We start from the raw sequence: 20,601 nt of genomic DNA, 5'->3' as shown, positions 1-20,601 counted from the left end.
TTTAAAGTGTCTACCTACTCTTAATTGCTGCTACTTAAAGAAGTCAGGAATACTTGAGTTCCTCACTGCTCTTCCTTTGCTCTGAGCACTGAGCACTCACATTTCTGTGAATTTATTCTGTCATCACCATCTCATTTAATTTCCTTTCAAGGCAAGGACACCATGATGTCCCTTTGTTCTAACTGGTTCAGACAATTCCCTACCAGCATACAACTTTATAAACAAAGAAAACAAACAAACAATCAAACAAAATGGAAAAGTCCCTTTTTGCAAAAGGACAACATACGTGAAAGTTCTCACTGCAAAACATCTTTGATGTTGTTGATTTGTTATTTTGCACCTGGGTACCAATTAGCTTTGTGTTCAGTTTATTCCTTAATGTGCTGTAGGATCTGACTAACTCAGTTTCCTTTCTTACTTCAGTTTGGTTCCACAAGAATAGAGAGGAGCCCTCACAGGAATCCCAGGGATTTCCCTTGGCGATTTTGCCATGGGAATTCTAAAGCAGACAGTTCAAATCTATAGTTCAGTGAACAACCTGAACTTAATATAAACAGAACAGATTTTATTTGGAAGATTCTGACATTTACCCCATAGATCCCTTTCAGACTATTTGGTTATGTTCCTTTTGCACTAAAAACATTTTATTTAACAAATTATTTTCAGCTGAGAGTGAATATGCTTTCAAATCATAGAAGTTCCCTTATTCTTGAGTAGAAATGGATCTGATCAGGGCAGCAATGAAACGTTACCTCACCTATCAGTTTACAGCCAACTTCGCTTTTAGATTCTAATCATAATGTTTGGATGATTTTGAATCTACATTTTTACTGAGCAGTTACCTTACTTTGAACATTTAGAAGTGTTATTTTATTTAGAAGTGCTGAGTAATTTCAGACTCTGGTTTAGTCTTGTAATTTACACACAAAGGTATGAAGAATTATATTCTTTGAAAAGCCACAATTCCATATATTTAAATCCATATATTTAAATATGGATTTTATATTAATATATAAATAAAGTGGGGAAAAGCCTTATCACTTTTAAGGGATGCATTTATTACACTGTTATCTCTCCCTGTGGGAAGGAATGTCAGAGTAGAAGAAATCAATCAAATACTATTATTTTCCTTATTGACAACAATCAATTCAAAATTAGAGAAATTAAATGCAATTTACCAGTGCTGCACTGCTCAATACTATCACAAAAATCATAAAATATTCAAACCCGCTGTGGTTAACAATTCTGTAGCAGGTTTTCCTGAAGTTCCACCACCTTCTGCCTGGAAATTTAGTGATATCCACTACACAACATGGGACACATTTACCACAATCTGAAAAGAGAAAGAACAGTATATTGGTTCCATGGAAAATGCTGAGACATGGAATCAAAAAAGTATAAGACATCTTAAAGAGAGCTTCTACAGACTAGAGAAAGAATGTGCTGTTTTACCTATGAGGTGATGCTGTGGTTGAAATGATCTAAAGCTAAAGAAAAGACAAAACTCTTTTAATAGAGCAACTCATACATGGGAAAAAGAGAGTTGCTTTTGTGCCCTTCTGCAGAAAGGCTTGTGGGCACAAAAAAAAGCACCGTTATTTTCTGCATTTCTCCTTTTTGTTTTGAAAAGAGATAGTATGTTACTAGTAGGTTAGTCAATTAATATTTTTACTGATTATTACACTTTTTTGCATTGCAGAGACATTACAACTTCCTGTTCACTGCTTTGCACCACAAACACTCTCCATGAATCTGTAAAGGCAGCAGGATTGAAGCATGAGAGGCAATGGAGTCTAAGGAGATGGTCAGGTAATCAAAGACGGATGTCAACACTGGGATGAGCAGGAAAACAGATTCTGCTAATTTGGACATGTTCCAAGAGGGTACATTTTAACACTGGTTCATTTGGTGTTAGCACAATAGAGAAAAGATTCCTACTTTCTCCAAAACAGTCCTTAGGCAGGTGTGAGTTTTTAGTCTGGGAAAACATCTCCAGACCAACAGTTGCATCCTCACTGCTGGCTTCAGAAAAGCTGTGAGCAGCACCACATTTCTGCATGGGAGAAGGAGAAAGAGGAGAATTTATTTGCTTTTCATTAACAAGGTTAAAAAACCAAAAATAAATGAAATTTATCATCCCCCTGCCCTCCTCCCCAAAAGAATTCTGCAGTCTATAAATTACCTTACTGTTGTTGAACTACCAATGTTATACATTAAATTACACCATTAACCATGGCTATTGATGAGACACAACCCTTCATGCTATTACTGTCTCTAGACAGATGTGCCACCTCCACAGGCACTATATTTGCTACTCTTCAGAAAATCCCAGCCTGTCCTGTCATTGCTGAATGAGAGAACAGCTGTGACAGTTTGAATCTCTAGCATATTCCACAAGATGATAAAAGTTAGAATTACCTCTTTTTGCTCTTGCTTTTCATGTGTTACTGTGAAAACATTTATGGTTTCAGGAGTCCTAGAAATCTGACTGAAGCTGCCTGAACTCTGTTGCTGTTCTCTATGCTGTTCTCTAATCTGTCTCCCTGCAGGAAATAATGGAAACCTTTCCGACAGTCATTCTTAAAAGTCAGAATTCTTTTACAGAACATCCACAAAATTTAGAATCACAGAAGGGTTTGGGTTGGAAGGGACCTTAAAGATCAACTAGTTCCAACCCTCCTGTCATGGGCAGAGAATCTTCCACTAGCATGTTTGTCTTTTTACAGATAATTAAATGATATCCATAAAATGCTTGTAATAGAATGGTTTCTTCCTCGATTTCAAACAGTGTGCTCTTGAGGTTTTACTGTGGAAATGTATCATTCCCCAAGAAATACATTTAGCCCAGGGATGGATTCCTGCATCCAATTAACCTTTGCAGCTGGACCCCAACAGCCTCATGCTTCCAGTTACAGGCAGAAGACCTAAGTGATCCCAATCAGTTCTCAGTCCTTTTGTCTCCACAAATTCCAAGAAAGACCAGATTCCACTGCAGCAGTTTTTGTCATCAAATGCTTCTGGATAACATCTTTGAAATGGCCACAGATGATTCTAAGGTGATCAGCAATTTTTGCTTCTTTGAGAACTTGTACAAAGATATTCCATTGGCAATGCTTCCTAATATGACCCAAACCACAGCAAATGGCAGCTGAGAAGAGACATGCAAGCATCAGAAGAGGCTGCCTTCCAAAATGTGTAAGGCAAAGGAGACAAAAAGAAGGAATGTCTGTGTCAGTCAAACTTCATTTATTTGTTGACAGCAATAGATGGAAACAAAACAGACCAAAGCAGAATTGTGGCTATCCACGAAGAGAACGGTGAAAAAGTTGATAGTCAAAATGTCTTTGGAAAATGAAGACTAGAAGAACAAAGTAAAATGGCAGAAATGACAGAAGGGATAATATTTACTGTTGAGTCTTTGAGATGGCAATTACAGATGTAAGTTACAGTATTTTTTAAAATATTAACAGTTCTTACCTGTTTTCTGTGTTCTGTTTCTGTGACTACAGAGTGCTCATCATCACTTTTGTCACTGTAACTCTCTGATTTTGCAATGGGAACACAGGTACTGTGACTGCTGGAAAGATCTTCATATTTCCTTGATATTGAGGAATTCTCTTCATTATAGTAACACTCCATGTCAAAGCAATTGTTGTCTATGTATTTTCTGACATCTGTCATGGCATAATTATTATCCTCTATGTTTTTGCCAGAAATTTCTTCCAAAGTCTTCTTTTCGTCTGTTTTTCTGAGGCTTCCTTTCAGTTTTCTGCCACAAGGATCCAGAATTCTGTCTTTCAAAGACTTCAGGCCCTGGTGAATCTGTGCAAGGGCAATCTGACATTTAGTCCTTTCTCCAGGTTCCTCTTGTCCTCCTGAGGCATCAGTATTCAATGAACTCATCACCAAGGCAATGAACAAGTTGACCACCTTAAAATAGTTAAAGTAAGTTGGAGACACCACTGCTAACAGAAAAGTCACTTCAGAAACCCTCAGTCTTGCTTTCATCAACATTGCCATGAAATTATTTACTATTATATTGCAACATTGTTATAGTATGATCTGGCCCCTTCTGGAAGGAATGGCAGGAGAAAAAGGAAGGAAGTGAGGGTTTGGGTATATCAAATATATTTTCACCTGCCCTGATGTCCATAACGTATGAGGAAACAGATATGTTGAAAAACAGCAAAGATGAATTTTAATAACACCACCATCCAAAAGGTTCTGGTATAGACCAACAAACCAAGCAGATGAAAAGATTTTGTCTTCCTGTACATTTACATTTCATCTACTATATGTCATACAAACCAGAAAATCTGGGTATGGTAAACTCTTGATAATACAAGTTGATAAGCATTAAAAGCACTGAACAGTTGGTTATTGGATCCTATCAACACAAAAGATGAAGACATCAGACAACACATTATCAGAAGCACTGCACTTCTATACTGTGGGGAGAGGGAATAATTTGGTATTGCTTCTACCTCTTGTGTGAGAAAGACAGGGGAAAAGTAAAAAAAAAAAAAATATCGAAGAAAAACATGTCAAGTGACATCCAGAAAAGAGAATAGTGTGAATACTCTTGAAATGATAACGTTTCCCTCTGCAAAAATCAGTTGCCAGTGTAACTGGATGCATTCAGTAGGGACTGGGAATCAGCTTAAAACTCACCACCAGGTTTCCTATTACCAGGACTAGCAAGAAAAAGATAATACAGATCCCTTGTCCAGCCACTTCCATACATTCCCACATCATTTCAATCCATTCTCCACATAAGATTCGAAATATAATCAGGACTGAATGACTGAAATCCTTCATATGCCAGCGTAAATCCTCAGTGGTGCTTATTTTACAGAAGTTTGTTTCATAAGATCTGCCGAAAAGATCCATTCCTAGTACAGCGAAAATAAATACAGTGATAGCCAAAACCAGAGTGAGGTTACTCAGAGTACCAAATAAGTTTAGAATTATTTTCATAAGACTATTTAAGGCTGGCCAATACTTTGCCAATTTGAAGATTCTGATCTGTAAAATAAAACACAAGTGAAAAATAAAGATCAAACACAGCCCAGACAGCACAGCCCACACAAAAACCAGACGCTGCATTTATCTTGCTGCCTTTACTGCAGTAACATTGTCATTTTTCCCCAAGAAAGGCTTTTAATTGTTTTGATGCAAAAGTGCTGTGCTTAAGCTCTAAGAGTTAATGTTATTGAGAGCAGAGAAGTATCAAAGGAAGGTTTCAAATTGTTTGTGCTAAGTTAGATACGAGAGTGTGCCAGTGTAATAATATTAATAGCAATACAATTAACAGGTATATAGTGAAGTAGGTCGTGAGTACTTGGAAAAGGTTATGAAATTACTGAGTTTTGGTCAAATGCAATAAGACAAATATTTTTTTATACTTCTCACCAAACAGACTTAAAATAGGATCTGAAAAGCCAGGTGGGACCTATTCTATGTACCCCCACAAGTAAAAAGAAGGTATTTAGTCAAATTAGCATTCAGGGCTGTGAAAATCTCTCAGTCATGATAAACAAGGGGAAACAGAATTCAGCTGCATTTCTAGGCTTGTGGACTGAAATGCTCAGAAGAATTTTGAAATAATTAGTAAATTTAACATTAAAAATATGCAGTAAGGACATAAATATAAAAGCAATGTTATACACGGACATCTCAGCATGATTCCTCTTTCTCCCCAAAATGGAGGAAAGCACCGAAGAGCCCTCAAGGCCAAGACTAAGCCTTGAGGAAAGCTCCGTTATATAGCTGAGCAGTGCCACTGTACAGACCTAACAGAGAACCAGTGAACTCTCTGCTGGGCCAGATCTCCCTGGCAGCACACTGTGCCAGAGGATTTGTAGTATCCAATATACACAGTATAATAAACATACTTTAAAGTATTCTTTAATATTAATTAATATTTGCTTTAATGAAATGTTCATGTTGGCTTAATATTTACCAACAAAGAGAACTGATTTGACAGATTAATCAGGAAAATAATGAGAGGGTATTTCACTGTAATCTTTCACAAATCTATACAATACACGTACTTTTAAAAAAGAGCAAAGAAATCATTACCACTCTGAAAGGTGACAGATTGGTCCCAAAGCTCAGTAGGCCAATCAAAACAACCAAGCTATCAAAAACATTCCACTTGTTCTGAAAATAGTAGTAAGGATCTAGAGCAATGATTTTCAAGATCATTTCTAGTGTAAAAATCAGGGTGAAGACCTGGAAAGAAAAAAAAGAAATTCAGAAAAAAGTCACTGAAGAAGTCTGTCTCCTTATGGGACTATTCCAGTATAAATACAGGGTTATAACTCCATATTCACCCTAACATAGACCTCACTTACCTGGTCACTTCTAGTAATCCATTTTCTGGTTTCTGGCAACATGTCAGGGTGCTCCATAGCCATGAATAAGGTGTTCAAGATAATGCAAACTGTGATAAAGAGTTCAACAAATGGATCCAAAATCACCAATTTCACCTTCTCCTTGACTGCTCTGCAGAGTGGACAACAATTCCAAACTAGACACTTTAGAGCAAAACGTTTCCACAATGCAGGACATTTCACTTTTGACTCTAGCAGAGAAAGAGAGAAAGTGGCATATGAATAATCCTATGTGGAATATCATAGTGTGAAGAAAAAGACAGTCAGAGAAAAGATTGGAAAGAAAAATCAATCTCATGTGAGCAGAATGGCATCATTGAAAAGAGTTGTTTCACTCCTAATATGCAAAATAGGCTACACTAATCACAGGCTATTGCAGGTCACCACCAACAAATGTCATAATGACAGAAACAGGGGATATTCCCCACCTCTTCATATGTTTATTATTCTTTCCTGTGAGGCTGGGGAGGCCCTGGCACAGGTTGCCCAGAGAAGTTGTGGATGCCCCATCCCTGGGAGTGCTCAAGGCCAGGTTGGATGGGACTCTGAGCAACCTGGTCTAGTGGAAGGTGTCCCTGCCCGTGGCAGGGGGTAAGAACAAAATGATCCTTAATGTGCAATCCAACACAAACTGTTCCATGATTCTATGATTACACGATTAAAGGATGATAAAGGATCTGCATTAAGGAGAGAAATCACTGTTTCTGGGACAATGACAACCTGTTTCCTGTGAGTTGAACCTGCCCAGCCACAGGTGTCCATAGCTGAGGACAGGGTTATAAGTGAGGTTGGAGGAGAGCTCAGGAGATCTGTAGTGCAACCCCCTTCTCCAAGCAGGGTCAGCCATCAGGTCACAGACTGCACAACCTGTTCCTCTGAAAATGGGCAACGTTTCTGCTTACACACACATTGAAATTCTCTTCTTTCAATCAAGTTGGTCAGGCATGATTTACCCTTGGTAACTGTGAGTTGCAGTCACAATTATATGAGAATCTTTGTTTTCCCGAAGTTTACATTTGCAACCTAATTTCCCCAGTGGCTTTTAAAATAATGCTGAGTGTTTGAGACAGTTTGATCTCTCAGGTCACATTACACAAACCCATAGGAAAAATGACTTACCTGAAAAGTCTGTAAGAATAATGGCTGCACTCATTAACCTCTGTCTTCGGAAGGGATCATTAATAGAGTCCACTGACACATTATAGGACAGCAGGATCTGCCTCTTTGGTTAGAAAGACAACAGAAGATAACATACCAAGGGAATATGAAAAACTGGCAATACAATATTTATGTCCAGCATGAGATAAATATGCCTTTTTAAATACACATTGAAGGGAAGCTTTACTTTGGTGACAATATATAAAACAAAAAATACAACACTGACCTCGTTACTGCTGCTCATCTGTCTTTAACTGGGGATGAGAAACTGGGATTTAAAATAGGAATATGCACTAGAGGAATGATCCATTCAAGTCTTTATAAACTCATTAAGTCCTACCAAAATGTTTCTACTTGATATACTTTTTTCTCTTTGACTTAGCATCCTTAGCCTCTTTTGCAATGAAAGTAGAGAGTACATCGTTTGAAGAGTCCTCAGTTGCAGGAGAGCCACAAGTAGTTGCCACATTTGTTGCAGTTTATATTTATTTGACTAATAAAAGAACTTTATGTCAGAGCATCTCACACTGCATCATGCTCTAGGCTTTCCTTTCTTTTTTTTCTTTTTTTAATGTGAAATCATTTCAATATGAAATAATATGTACAACTGACAGCCACTTCCAACTTCATTTTCAAGTCCAAATAGTGCTGTCTCCCTAACATCCCAAAATACAATTTTCAGATTGTTTTAAAAAACAAGCTATTCCAAGGAATGCAAGAAGAAAAAACAACAGAGGGAAAAAACTTCAAAGAAAGAAAGCTTTTCTGCTCATAGTTTTGTCATATCACATGCATGTCTGATGAATATATTTTCTATTTCAAATACTTACAAGCTTCTTGTGGCAGTGACCAGGCTGTGAATGAAATATTTGCTCCTCTTTCTCCTGATCACCTAAAATTGCGTTTTGTCTTAAAATAGGTGTTTCTCTATTACTCTCATTTCCTTTCGAGTTTTTCAAGTCACCAACTGGCATTTCAGACCCAACCTGCAAGGCCTTACTGCTTTCTGCTGCAGCCAACTCCTGTAAAAGAAAAGGCCAAAGGTCTGTCTATTAACACAAGGCAAATGCCAACACATGGACTAGGATAATATTCAATTTAATTTTTACTCATTAAATTCTTACGCTCTCTGAATGCTTTACACTAACAATTTCTAGCTTTCAAATATTAAACTGCTATAAAAAGACAGGAATACAAAATGCTATTCACAATATGGAAAGACCAAACAGGTTTACTTGTCAGCTGCTGTAATTCAAGTTTCCTCTTGTCACATTAAATATTGTGTTTTGTCTCTGAATTACAGAATATTATGGTTTATTCTTTTACTTCCCTTTTCTTGCTTTGAAAAGGACCTTGAGTCCAAATACAACAGAACACTAAGGGCTCAATCTAAATCCTAAGATGTTCAACTTTTCTAAAATACTAATCCTGTCAAAAGGAAACTAGAAGGAAGAAAAGCCTAAGTAAAGCTTGTCAAGCTGGAATGTCAGGCAGGGAAACATTACAGAGCTGCCAACAGCTCTAGAGGAGGAACTTGGTAAAATGGTGATGCCTTACACCTTAATGAGGAAATTGGATACTTGTTAGAGAATATTCATATGGCCTCTCACAAATCTGACATTTTTGACTGTAAGCGGTAAATCAGAGGTATCTTTTATAAAAAGCTACAAGATACAATAGGTCTTACCAATAATTTTCAACGCATCCTGCTGCCTTGGCTTAGAGCTTCACTTCTGGTGGATGAGAAGCTTGAGAGGACCCAGCAGGGTGGGCCTGCAGCCCAGAAATAACTGTGTCCTGGGCTGCATCACGACAAGCATGGGCAGCAGGTCAAGGGACGTGATTCTCCCTCTCTGCTCCCCTCTCATGAGACCCCACCTGCAGTGCTGTGTCCAGCTCCAGGCTCCCCCAATATCAGCAGGACATGGACCTGCCCAAGGGCACAAAGATGCTCTGAGGGCTGGAGCACCTCTGCTCTGGAGACAGGCTGAGAGAGTTGGAGTCGTTCAGCCTGAAGAAGAGAAGGCTCCAGGGAGACCTTAGAGCCCCTTCCAGTGCCTAAAGGGGCTAAGAGAGCTAGAGAGGAACTTTTTACAAGAGCAAGTAGTGACATGACAAGGGCTAATGTTTTTAAAGGGAAAGAAGAGAGATTTAGATTAGACGTCATGAATAACTTCTTTCCTGGCAGGGTGGTGAGGCACTGGCATAAGGTGCCCTGAAAACCTCTGGATGTCCCATCCCTGGAAGTGTTCAAGGCCAAGTTAGATGGGCTTTGGAGCAATCTGGTCTAGTGGAAGGTGTTCCAGCTCATTCTGAACTGGAGGATCTTGAAGGTCCCTTGTGATCCAAACCATTCTATGATTCCATGACTGTGCTGGTTTAGAGTTAACCAGCAGGGGAAATGAACTCAACTCAAAGGAGAGATTATAAGTCAGAATAACAATTTACTAAAATAATACAGTAAGTACAATCATACAAACAAACAATTGGTCTTAACCCACAAAACCCAAATGTATAACCCAGTTCCCTGGGGCATGAACAAAGTGGTGTTCCTTGGGCCCCGCTTGAGTCCAAAGTAAAGGGAGAGGGGAAGAACCTGCTGGTGGGAGAGCTGTTGCCGTCTGGTCAAAAGTGGTGATTGCAGTGAGATGCTGGTGGGAGAGCTGTTGCAGTCTGGTCAAAAGTGGTGATTGCAGTCCAGTGGTGGTCTAAGTCTGGTTGAGAGCGATGAGCTGCAGTCTTTCTCTGGATCCCACAGAGTGGTTAAAAAATGTTCCAAGACTCCAAGATTATATATCCTCCAGTTCAGGCAGGAATGTTCAGTGCTCCCCTCAGGGCGGGGAGTTCCACAAAGGGTGTGAGGACAAGAGCATCCTCCTATCTCACAGGCCTCTTAACACCTAGTTTATAGCCTGAGGAGTCAGGCTCTATGGGCAGAGGGTGCGAATAGTCTATTGACAACAATAGTCTAGCTTCTGGGAAATGGCATGGAAGGCTATAGAATACACAGTTTTGGGTTACACCCACCATGATGAACTGGTCTTCAGCTGTCCTAACTAGGACAATGACTCAATGATTATCAGAAATAAAAACAGGTGATCCTTGGTCCCTTAGAGACCAAGGTATGAATGACTGGAACAATACTATGCCAAGAGGAAACACTGTGGAAATCTGATGTGTGTCTATTAACTCTTCAAAACAACAGCAAAGAAACTAATGCAGTCTCTGGATGTCAACATGGAACTTAATATGGAACAAACAGCATTATCCTGGCTAAAGACTATTCCTGCTCTCGTCAACTAATAGACCTCCTGCATCCTGTCACTCAGAAAGAGGCCTGACAACCTTTAAAGTGCTGAGCACTGTGGCTCTTGGAAGGCTTTTGAATCAGGCCTGAACTCTGTCAGCACTGAAACTTCCAGCTTCTGGGAACTGCAGAAATGACAATTTTTCTCATGGATGTAAATGTATCCACTCATATTTCCTTCATGAGACTACACAGTAATAGCAAGAAGGAATACCCAGAGAAAGGAATTTCTGTCCATAGCAATAATGGTAGTGTACAAGAACAGGGAAAACCATGGAGAGCAGCACCTATGCAATACCATAAAATGTACAAACTTGCCAGTAAGCCATTCCTATACAATGTCAGGTCTGCAAATCCTAAAATTCAATGATGTTTTTTTGTATCACAGAAATGTTTATATCATGGCTAGGCTTCGCGAACGAAGATTTGGGAAGGCTCTATCCACATTTGCTACAGGCACGCTGGTGGCTTATGAGGCCAATACGTGACAGACAAATCCGATTGCAAAAGGCACAGCAGAAAGACTCCTTAGATGGTGTATTCTGCAATACACGGTTCTTTCTGCGTTGCCTTTTTTCCTCGAGGGTGATCCTGTGTGTGTTCTCGAAGGAGACAGCTGCGTTATAGATGGTGTGTCTCCAGGCCTCCCGATTTGAGGCCAGAGTAGACCAGTTATGGTGATCAATATGGCCAAGGTTGAGATGTTGTTTCAGGGAGTCCTTGTATCTTCTCTTCGGGGCTCCTCTCTTGCAGCAGCCAGTGGCAAGTTCACCATAAAGCAAGATCTTAGGGAGGCGGTGGTTGGTCCTTCATCCTGGAGACGTGCCCTGCCCATCGCAGCTGTGTTCTCATCAGCATGGCCTCAATACTTGTGACAGCTGTCTGCTCCAGAACAGACGTGTTGGTTACATAGTCTGACCAGTGCATGTTTAGGATTGTACAGAGGCAGCGTTGATGGAAGCGTTCTAGGAGACGCAGGTGGTGGCGGTAGATGACCCATGATTCGGAGCCATATAAGAGAGTCGACAACACTATGGCTTTGTAAACACTGATCTTGGTGCTTTTCTTCAAGTGTTTATTACGCCATACTCTTTTGTGGAGTTTTCCAAAAGCACTATATGCCTTTGCTAACCTGTTGTCTATCTCTCCGTCGATCTTACCATCTGAGGAGATGAGGCTACCGAGGTAATTAAACTGTTGGACTGATTTGAGCTCTGATTGGCCAATGGTGATGTGGGGATGATGGGGGATTTCCTGAGGTGCAGGTTGATGGAGGACCTCTGTTTATATATTCAAATACATATATACATATATACATATATACATACACACATGCATTTATAGAGACACAAAGAGAAATGAACTGTGAGAAAGTATTGCAAGAAGCACATGTTTAATTCAAAACATCATTTCCCTAATTCACATACAGAAGAAAACAGAAGGAACCACTTATTATATGTAATAATTTACAAACCTGTTCTTTCTCTAGAATTTCTTGGGCTTCCTGAAGTAGTTTTTTCTTGGCCTCTCTTTCAGCTCTGTTTTGCTCTTCATATGCCGTAGCTACCACAGCCATGATCAGATTGAAGAGATAAAATGAGCAGAGAAGGATGAATACCACAAAAAAAAAAAAGCAGGTCACTCCAGATGTACGGATAGTCTGTGAGGAAAAGGTAAAAGTTGTGATATATTCTTAACAAACTAACGTTTACAACACAATTTCAAACTAACTTTAAAAAATTTCTTTTCCTATGCAATACAAAGGGTTAACATACTGCACTATTTTTATTAAACAAGAGTAGGATCAGCCTCTAGTCCAAGTTATACAGAAGGTCTAGAAATACACCCAGTCAAGAGTTCCCTCAGCCTTGAAGTAAATGGATTTCAGCTGTTAAAATCCACTTTATGTTCACACCATGTTTTCTTTCTAGCATAACACCTCAAATATTCATAACAATACCTTAAACTGCACAGAAGAATTAATAAGACCCATTCTTAAAATTAAATTCAATTAAATATCTCCCAGCAAATCGGTTAAATGAACATCAAAGGTTAAGTTATGAGAAGACAACTTCAGCAGTGAAGAGCTATAGAGGTGACTACCTAAGAAATTAATGAAACTCAGAAATAAAGATGGGATTATCTAAACAACCATGAAAGATGTTATAATTACAGAATCAAGAGTCAATATTGAGAGTGATTATCTTACTCTTACATTTGCTTAAATGGCAGCAGAGGAGATGGCTCAAAATTAAGCTCTGAGACATTCAAATGACAAAAAGAAGTTATATCTATTCTAAAAAAGAAGTCTTAAAAAAGGTTGATGGAAAAAAAAGTTAAAATGGACAAGGCAGAGGATAATTCTTGGCTAGCAAAGGCATTGCATAGACATAAGGGATCCAGAAAGTTGTCTGCATGCATTTTTATTGCATTTCTGATAAAAAAACCACCAGAATTCAAAAGTTACATTCAACTCTCTGAATCAAAACTTTAAGCCTCCAAATTTTTAGTATCAGTTGTCAAAAATGATCTGAAACTAAAGTGTTGAACCAAAAGGTTTGGTGAGGAGTCAGGACTTAAAAGGAAGAGGAACAGAGAAGGCAACAAGTCCTCACGCTCCCTGCAGCAGCACTGAGCTCACTGGCTGGATCTCCTGTATATCCCAATCCTTGGGTGGTTCCATACTCATATTTCACTCTTAGCCACTGACCCCAGTGTGTTCTCCTACAGAACTATGGGCATTCCCAACAGGATTGCTCCCATTCCATGTCCCTTGCAGAAGGTGTTACAACTTAGTCACTTGAACCTACTTCCTTAATATTTACGTGGATTTTGAAGGAAATGTGGTGTCAGTAAGGTTAAAACCAGTAGAGATTTTTCTAGTGGCTCTGAATTGCATGTGTCAAGTCATTCTATCAGGTAATAAAAGTACCCACCTGTCTGTAGAGACGCTCCCAGGAATCCAGTGTCATCAGACGGAATACAGAGAGGAAGGCCCAGCCAAAATGATCAAAACTTGTATAACCAAAGTCAGGATTCTGCCCAACCTTCTGGCAGGTATAGTTTTCTGGACACTCTTTCCTAACCCCAAAATAAAGATTAAACAATATTTACTTGGAGATTTAACAGTACCTGAAAGCACCCAAAAGACAACACCAGTTTTGTTCAGTTTATCTGAAAGTCCATTTCATTATTCCCCAATTTAATTCTGCCAGAAGGGCTGATTTATATCAAACCATCCTAGAAAGCCATTTGTCTAATCATAGTAAACTGGACAGAAATCTTAGTGTAGGACTCTACCCTGATGTAGGATATGTTCAAACAAATACACAGAGAGGGGGAAAATGGAAATATTTTTAGTTTTAAATAATTCACCAAGATGAAGAGAGAAGAGTTTATTAATATCTAACAGGTCTTTACTGATCTCTTCTTCTCCTCATTTATATCATTCTACCTTACCATTACATTCCCAGTGGTTAGCAACAAAGTACATACATAACTGGTTGCATCCTTGTACTTCATTCTTTTTCTGAGGTGAAATATATGCCTTTAACGACACACATGCACCCTATCTTCCTGAAAAATCCTCACCATTCCTTTAGACCAGAAATAAAACCACAGGACATCTGGAGGAACAAATTAAGAAAGTACTAAAACTGCTTTGTTCACTTACTCGGGATCTGAACTGAACCCACAGAGCAATATGTCAGAAGAGCCATTCATTCTGTGGCAGATATCTAATAAAAAATAAATCAAGGAATCATAAAATCAGAAGTTGTCAATTTGCACAGCCTTCTGACAGGAAACCATACATTTACTGCACTTGATAAACACCCTGATGGATCAAAGCTCTGGGAAGGATCCTTTCACAACAAAGGATGTATAGGGCTGATTCTCAGCAGATCTGTCTCTGTGACAGATTAAAAAAAATAAGAACTCTTTACTGCACAACTCACAATGTAAGATTTCATTTGGTCTCTGCTAAAAGTAAGAATCGCTGTGAGAAGTAGGCAAAATCCCTGAAATACAGAAAAAGTGATGGAAAAATAACCATTCCCTGTGCAGTACCCCTAAAATTAGGATCCCTGTACCATGCAGAGGTTAAAAGGCAAATGCTTATAGAAAACTCAGCCCATCCTATCCCACAGCCTGCTAATCTTTCTCCAAATCCAAGATTCACTAATTTCACATTCACTGGTCCCAGAGACTTCCTATTAAGACTCGTGCAAATGGAAGGGTTTTCCTTCTTGGGAGAAATACATGCAACTATAGTTTAACATACCTCTGAAATTCAAGACATTCATAGGAAGATACACAAATTATGTAAAGAGAGAAAAGAATAACATTTACCTTCATCACTTGGTACATAGATCTTGGGATCCTTACATAATGAGTCATTGTACACAGTATTATTGAGGACACATTTAAATCTTAAATTGCCCATAAAAAGCTGGAGGCTTATCAGAGCAAATATACTCAAGCAAAATATAGTAAAGATCATCATGTCAGCAAGTTTCTTAACAGATTCAAAAAGTGAATTTACGATGATTTTCAGACCTAGAAAAATAAGATCCAATAATGAGCAAAATGAGAAGAGGAATGCAGTGACATTCCCATATGACAAGACACAGTAGTTGCAAGGATGTTAAAAACAATCAGAGTAACTTGGTATGTAACTTCTGAGTATTAAATGAGGTGAAACAAAGCATAGCAGTGACTAAAGCATTTTCCCTACATTTCCTAATCATAATTTCTTTGGCTTCTGTTTAGTACTAACACTAATTTTGCTATCTTGCAAATTCTAAATTAAGATGGTATCTTAGCAAAGTCTTACAAACTTTAATGAACATGGACAGATTTCTGTGCTTGATTTACACTAAACAAGTACTTCACCCTGTGCCAAAGACACATTACAATGACAAAGAGGGTGACTGTTTCCTGGGCTGTGTTAGGCAAAGCTTGGCCAGCAGGTCAAGGGAAGTGATCCTTCCTCTCTACCCAGCCCTGGTGGGGCCACAGCTGGACTACTGGCTCCAGTTCTGGCCCATGGACACACTGCAGAGTCCAGAAAATGGGCACAAACATGGGGAAGGGACTGGAGCAACTCTGCCACGAGGAAAGGCTGAGCTGGGCCTGGTCAGCCTGGAGAAGAGAGGGCCCAAGGGGGATCTCCTCCATGTATGCACAAATCTGAAGGGAGATTGCAAAGAGGATGGATCCAGGTGCTTTTCAGTGGTGCCCAGTGCCAGGACCAGAGGCCATGGGCACAAAATGAGACATGGGATGTCCCATCTGAGCATCAGGAAACAATTTTCTACTGAGAGGGTGACTGAGCACTGGCACAGGTTACCCAGGGAGGCTGTGGAGTCTCAATCCTTGGAGATTCACAAAAGCTGTCTGGACTTGGTCCTGGGTAACCAGCTCTCAGTGGCCCTGTTTGGGCAGTGAGGCTGGACCAGACGACTTCCAGATGTCCCTTTCAAACTCAACCATTTTGGGATTCTGAGAAAATGCCTTATATATAAACTTAAGCCCAATACTGAGGCAGAATAATTGAATCTGATATATGATATAAGCAGACAGTGATATCCAGGATTTTTCATAAGAAAAAAAGTCAAATTATACTTGATCTCTGTTCTCCAAGCTGAATATGAAAGGAAAAGTATTATGTGTGGTTTGACAATAAAATTAAACACTTTCAATGTTTAATTCCTGCTACAATTCCAGAGTTAAATCAAAACTATATTTTCAATTACATAGAAGAGGTAAAGTTACTATATATTATGACAATATATACAGTCATTGATAGATTTTCAAATGAATTTTTGCAGGTAGACCCTGAAATCATCCTTTGGTATCCTAGTTAGGGGTATGACTTGGAAACATATCAAGTATCTGGATGGTATATGCAACATACCACTGAAAGTATTGCACTGAATCCATATAGTGGCTGTGGTCAGCAAGGAAACAAATGAAAGTCTTAACTATTGTGAAGTCAGCATTCTCAGGAAGAAACCAGAGAAGTTTAAGCCAATGAATCTTAGCAAGCTAATTAAGCTAAGGAAACAGAAATATGGGGGTATAACCATATTATGTTAAGAGAACACATCAAATAGAGGAGGCTGCTCCAGGAAGACTAAGGTAAAAAGGCAAGGGAACTGGGCTAATTAAAATTGAACATTAGTGTTGGGATAAAAAATGCAGAAAATGAATTTGCCTTTGTCAAAATCATTTGGAGGAAAGATGAATAAAATAATTCTGTTAGGGTGCTGCTGAGAGTTACTACAGACTGTAAAACAGTCACACCTTGAGATCCCATCAGCAGTCACACAAGGTGACCAGAAAGCTGAGGACAAGAACAGGAGAAGAATCAGAATCAGCAGACTGGTGAAATGGAGAGGATATCAGTAAGATTGTTCTTTACCTGGTGTTACTGAAATGGCTTTCAAAGTCCTCAGTACTCTGACAGATGCAAAAAGTGGAAGACCGCCTAATGCTATAAATGTAGCAATGTACCTATAAAATGAAACCACATGTAACTGAATGGCAAGGATGTAACTTTTCAAACCATAACCTTGTTGAGCCAGTCTATGACTATTTTTCTCTTTGCACATATGCAAATGGTGGTTCAAGCACAGTAACTCTTTAGCAGGTAGGAGGCCAAACACTCTCAGGAATTTCAGCAACATCAGATAGTATTTTATCAGTGGTTTTGTCCCTCGAGTGTAAAACAAAACTGAGTTTTACTTACATTATGATAATAATAGAAAGATCCAAGTAGTTCCACGGATCTCGAAGAAAAGTAAATTCATTCCAAACAAATCCTCTTGCTACTATTTTTATCAATATTTCAATAGAATATATGGCAGTAAAAACATTTCTGAGGAGGAAAGGGTATATTAGGATTATAGAAATAAAAACGTTAATGAGATTGAGTCACATTCAGGCACATTCAGGCATTTCCTAAGATTTAGCCCCTACATGGACTAAAAGTAGACAATGTGAAGTAAAATAGGCTGATTACACTACTTTCAGAAGCATCATGGCTGTAAGAAGATGTGTTCCTTAATTCTAGTAAGATTCAGATAGTAAATCTGTAACCACAAAAGTTCACAGAAGCCTACGATATTATTTCTGGGTGAAGGAGAGCTCACACTTCCTTAGCAAACTTTTTTAGCACTGTGTTTGTGTTCTAAAGCAGGCTGGAAAATTTCAAAGCCTCAACATTCTGACAGAACAATAGAACGAAAGAGCAATTGAACAAAAAATTGAAAAAAACTTTCAGCCTGTGAAGTTTGCGCATTTTACACATTTAGTCTGAGAAAAACTCTGTCGTGGAAAGTAAACCTACAGAAAATTAAGCTATTCTTATCACCATGTTTATCCCAAGATAAAAGGGGCTCTGGAGACATTTTCAAGATTTAATTCTAGAACAAGTCAAGTTGCACTGGATACAGTACACAAGTACAAAGGGTAGCAAGACATTACAAAGAGATGCCTTTATAATGGGAACAACTGACCCAGGAGTGTCACCAGGAAACAGGAAGAAAGAACAGAATGGACATTTATCCCTTTCTAGTTTTTGCATGAGCCAACCATAACAGACATTCAGGTTACTGCTGTAGAATGAGAGATATTAAGTTAGAATTCTACCCCACAGTCTCTCTAAAAGTCTCATTCCTTAAAAGAAAAAATGGGCCAACCTTCTATGTCACAGCAGATGGCAAAATTAGCCAACATAGAGGAAAGGGCACATGGTGTGAGCCTCTGAGAAAAGGCACTGAAGGTCCACCAAAGACTGTGAGATATAATAACAATCCTCAATCTTCCTCAGAGGTCTGACTGAGAATTTTCAAGGCCCTGAATTAGATCACCACATTGTTTAAATTTTTCAGTTTTTCATGTAAGTATCCATGGAAAAAGAGGGAACATAGAGCCACTGAGATACTTACTCAATCCAGATGAGTGGTAGTGGAATATCAGGTACAGCCATAAGCACACAATTGAATAACACGGTACATAAAATAAAGACAGCAAAACATGTGAATAGTAAGTTAAGGAAAAAATGCTACATTATAAAACAATGAAGTTCACAGAAGGTCCTGTTTTCCACAGAAAAAGCATACAGACATTCAAATAACAACTTTGTTTTTGAATATGCTCAGGACATTTCATGTGTTTTTCAGAGAAATTAAGTTAGAACTTAAGTGGGACATAACATGTTTAACAGAAGAGATGAGAAACATAAATTAATGAAAACCAGTTGAAAATGCTTCATTACTAATAACCAATATTCTTGGAAACTGGGATTCCATATCTACATGTTAGCAAAACACACCCCTGCTCTGCAGGAGTTCAGAAAGCTTTCTCACTTTGCGTGGTAGGCAGTGAAAACATGCATAAGAAAAAAACATTCTTTCATAAAAATTCACCAGTCATCTAATAAAACTGTTTGGGGTGTTTTTTAAATAAACATGGTTCTTAAATGTAAGGTTTAATTGAAAGTGAATAGTAAATTTAGTAATTTCTAATAGTAGGAATGCACATTCAAAGTCTGACATAAGTTCCACTAAAAGGGCCTATTTTTAAGAACTAATAATTCCAAATAAGTAGAGATGTTCGGCAGAAAAAGCAGAAACTACTCACTTGGTGGTTTTGCATCTGCAAATCCTTCACATTCTGATATTTTCCAAACTACAGTTCTATTGTTTCAAAAATATGAAAGATGGGCACTCTTCTGAACATTCTAAACTTGAGTGTGGAACGTATTTCTTAGGAAAACATGAGACTCTTCAAGCAAAGCTTCACCATAAATCCCATCTTTCATATCCTAATAACAAGGGTTATTAAGTTAGTCCCTGGTTTGCTTTGTTTGTTAGTTTGTGTGTTTTTAATTTAACCTTGTGACCACAGCAGAGATTTCGAACAAGTTCTGGAAAAGGGCTGCAATATCATACCATAGCCTCTAAAGGTTGTTTCATACCAATATCTGCAAAATTGATTTTAAATATCAGTTTCTACCAACATCATGGAAATATCTCAGCTGTTGTAACATTAGATTCAACAAAACTTTTAAAAAATCTCTATCACAGCCATATGTATAACACAGTTTATGTTCACATTCATATAAAAAGAGGAACAGAATGACAGAAAATGATACAGAATATTTTAAAATTCAAATAAGGGAAACCAATGAAAGGATATGAATTGGTCAGAATTTTAATTGCTGCTTTTCTGACGGGATTAAAAGGACCAAATATACACAAGGCAGGTGTGGCAGTAAACCGGAAAATAGTCCTCTTTTTATTTAGCACCATAAAAGTCTACAAAGAAAAGATTCATAGGATATGAAATATTTAAAGGAATTAAAATTTCCCCAAAAAGGAAATGTTCAGGTTTTCAAGTCTGCATCTAGAACTATATTGAACTGCAATTATGGGAAAAGCTTTCCTGTTTTCTTACTTGCAGTTGTGACCTGGCCATACACATTTGGAAGGAAAGAGAGCAGCTCTATAAAAGTGCATTATTGCCTGAGAGGAAGAAGCAGTCATGAGAATGAACGTGAAGAGCAAGCAATCATATTCCCTTGGTCAAAGTAATTAAACTACTTAAAGCAATTAACTAGTAATTACTATTCTAGGACTGCAAAAATGGTCACAGTCACACTCCAAAGTACCTTACTCTTGGATAGTTTTATAGGCTACAAAATCTTATTTACAAAATAGACATTGGATAAGACTG

General features: G+C 38.4%; 2 long non-coding RNA genes across 2 annotated transcripts; both read right to left on the bottom strand.

The window, feature by feature from the left end:
- Positions 1-1,277: 1,277 nt before the first annotated feature.
- Positions 1,278-2,693, bottom strand: LOC135404232 (uncharacterized). The gene is made up of 3 exons (XR_010425602.1): positions 2,419-2,693; positions 1,939-2,053; positions 1,278-1,333 (listed from the first exon to the last, which is right to left on the bottom strand). It is a non-coding gene; the product is annotated as an uncharacterized LOC135404232 (long non-coding RNA).
- Positions 2,694-14,523: 11,830 nt separating this feature from the next.
- LOC135404226 (uncharacterized) lies at positions 14,524-17,370 on the bottom strand. The gene is made up of 3 exons (XR_010425601.1): positions 17,285-17,370; positions 15,211-15,417; positions 14,524-14,597 (listed from the first exon to the last, which is right to left on the bottom strand). It is a non-coding gene; the product is annotated as an uncharacterized LOC135404226 (long non-coding RNA).
- Between the last annotated feature and the right edge of the window lie 3,231 nt (positions 17,371-20,601).

Source organism: Pseudopipra pipra, chromosome 1 (assembly GCF_036250125.1).
Source record: "Pseudopipra pipra isolate bDixPip1 chromosome 1, bDixPip1.hap1, whole genome shotgun sequence".
NCBI lineage: Eukaryota > Metazoa > Chordata > Aves > Passeriformes > Pipridae > Pseudopipra > Pseudopipra pipra.
Note: the sequence above shows the minus strand (reverse complement) of the source record. Positions and strands in the feature narration are given on the sequence as shown.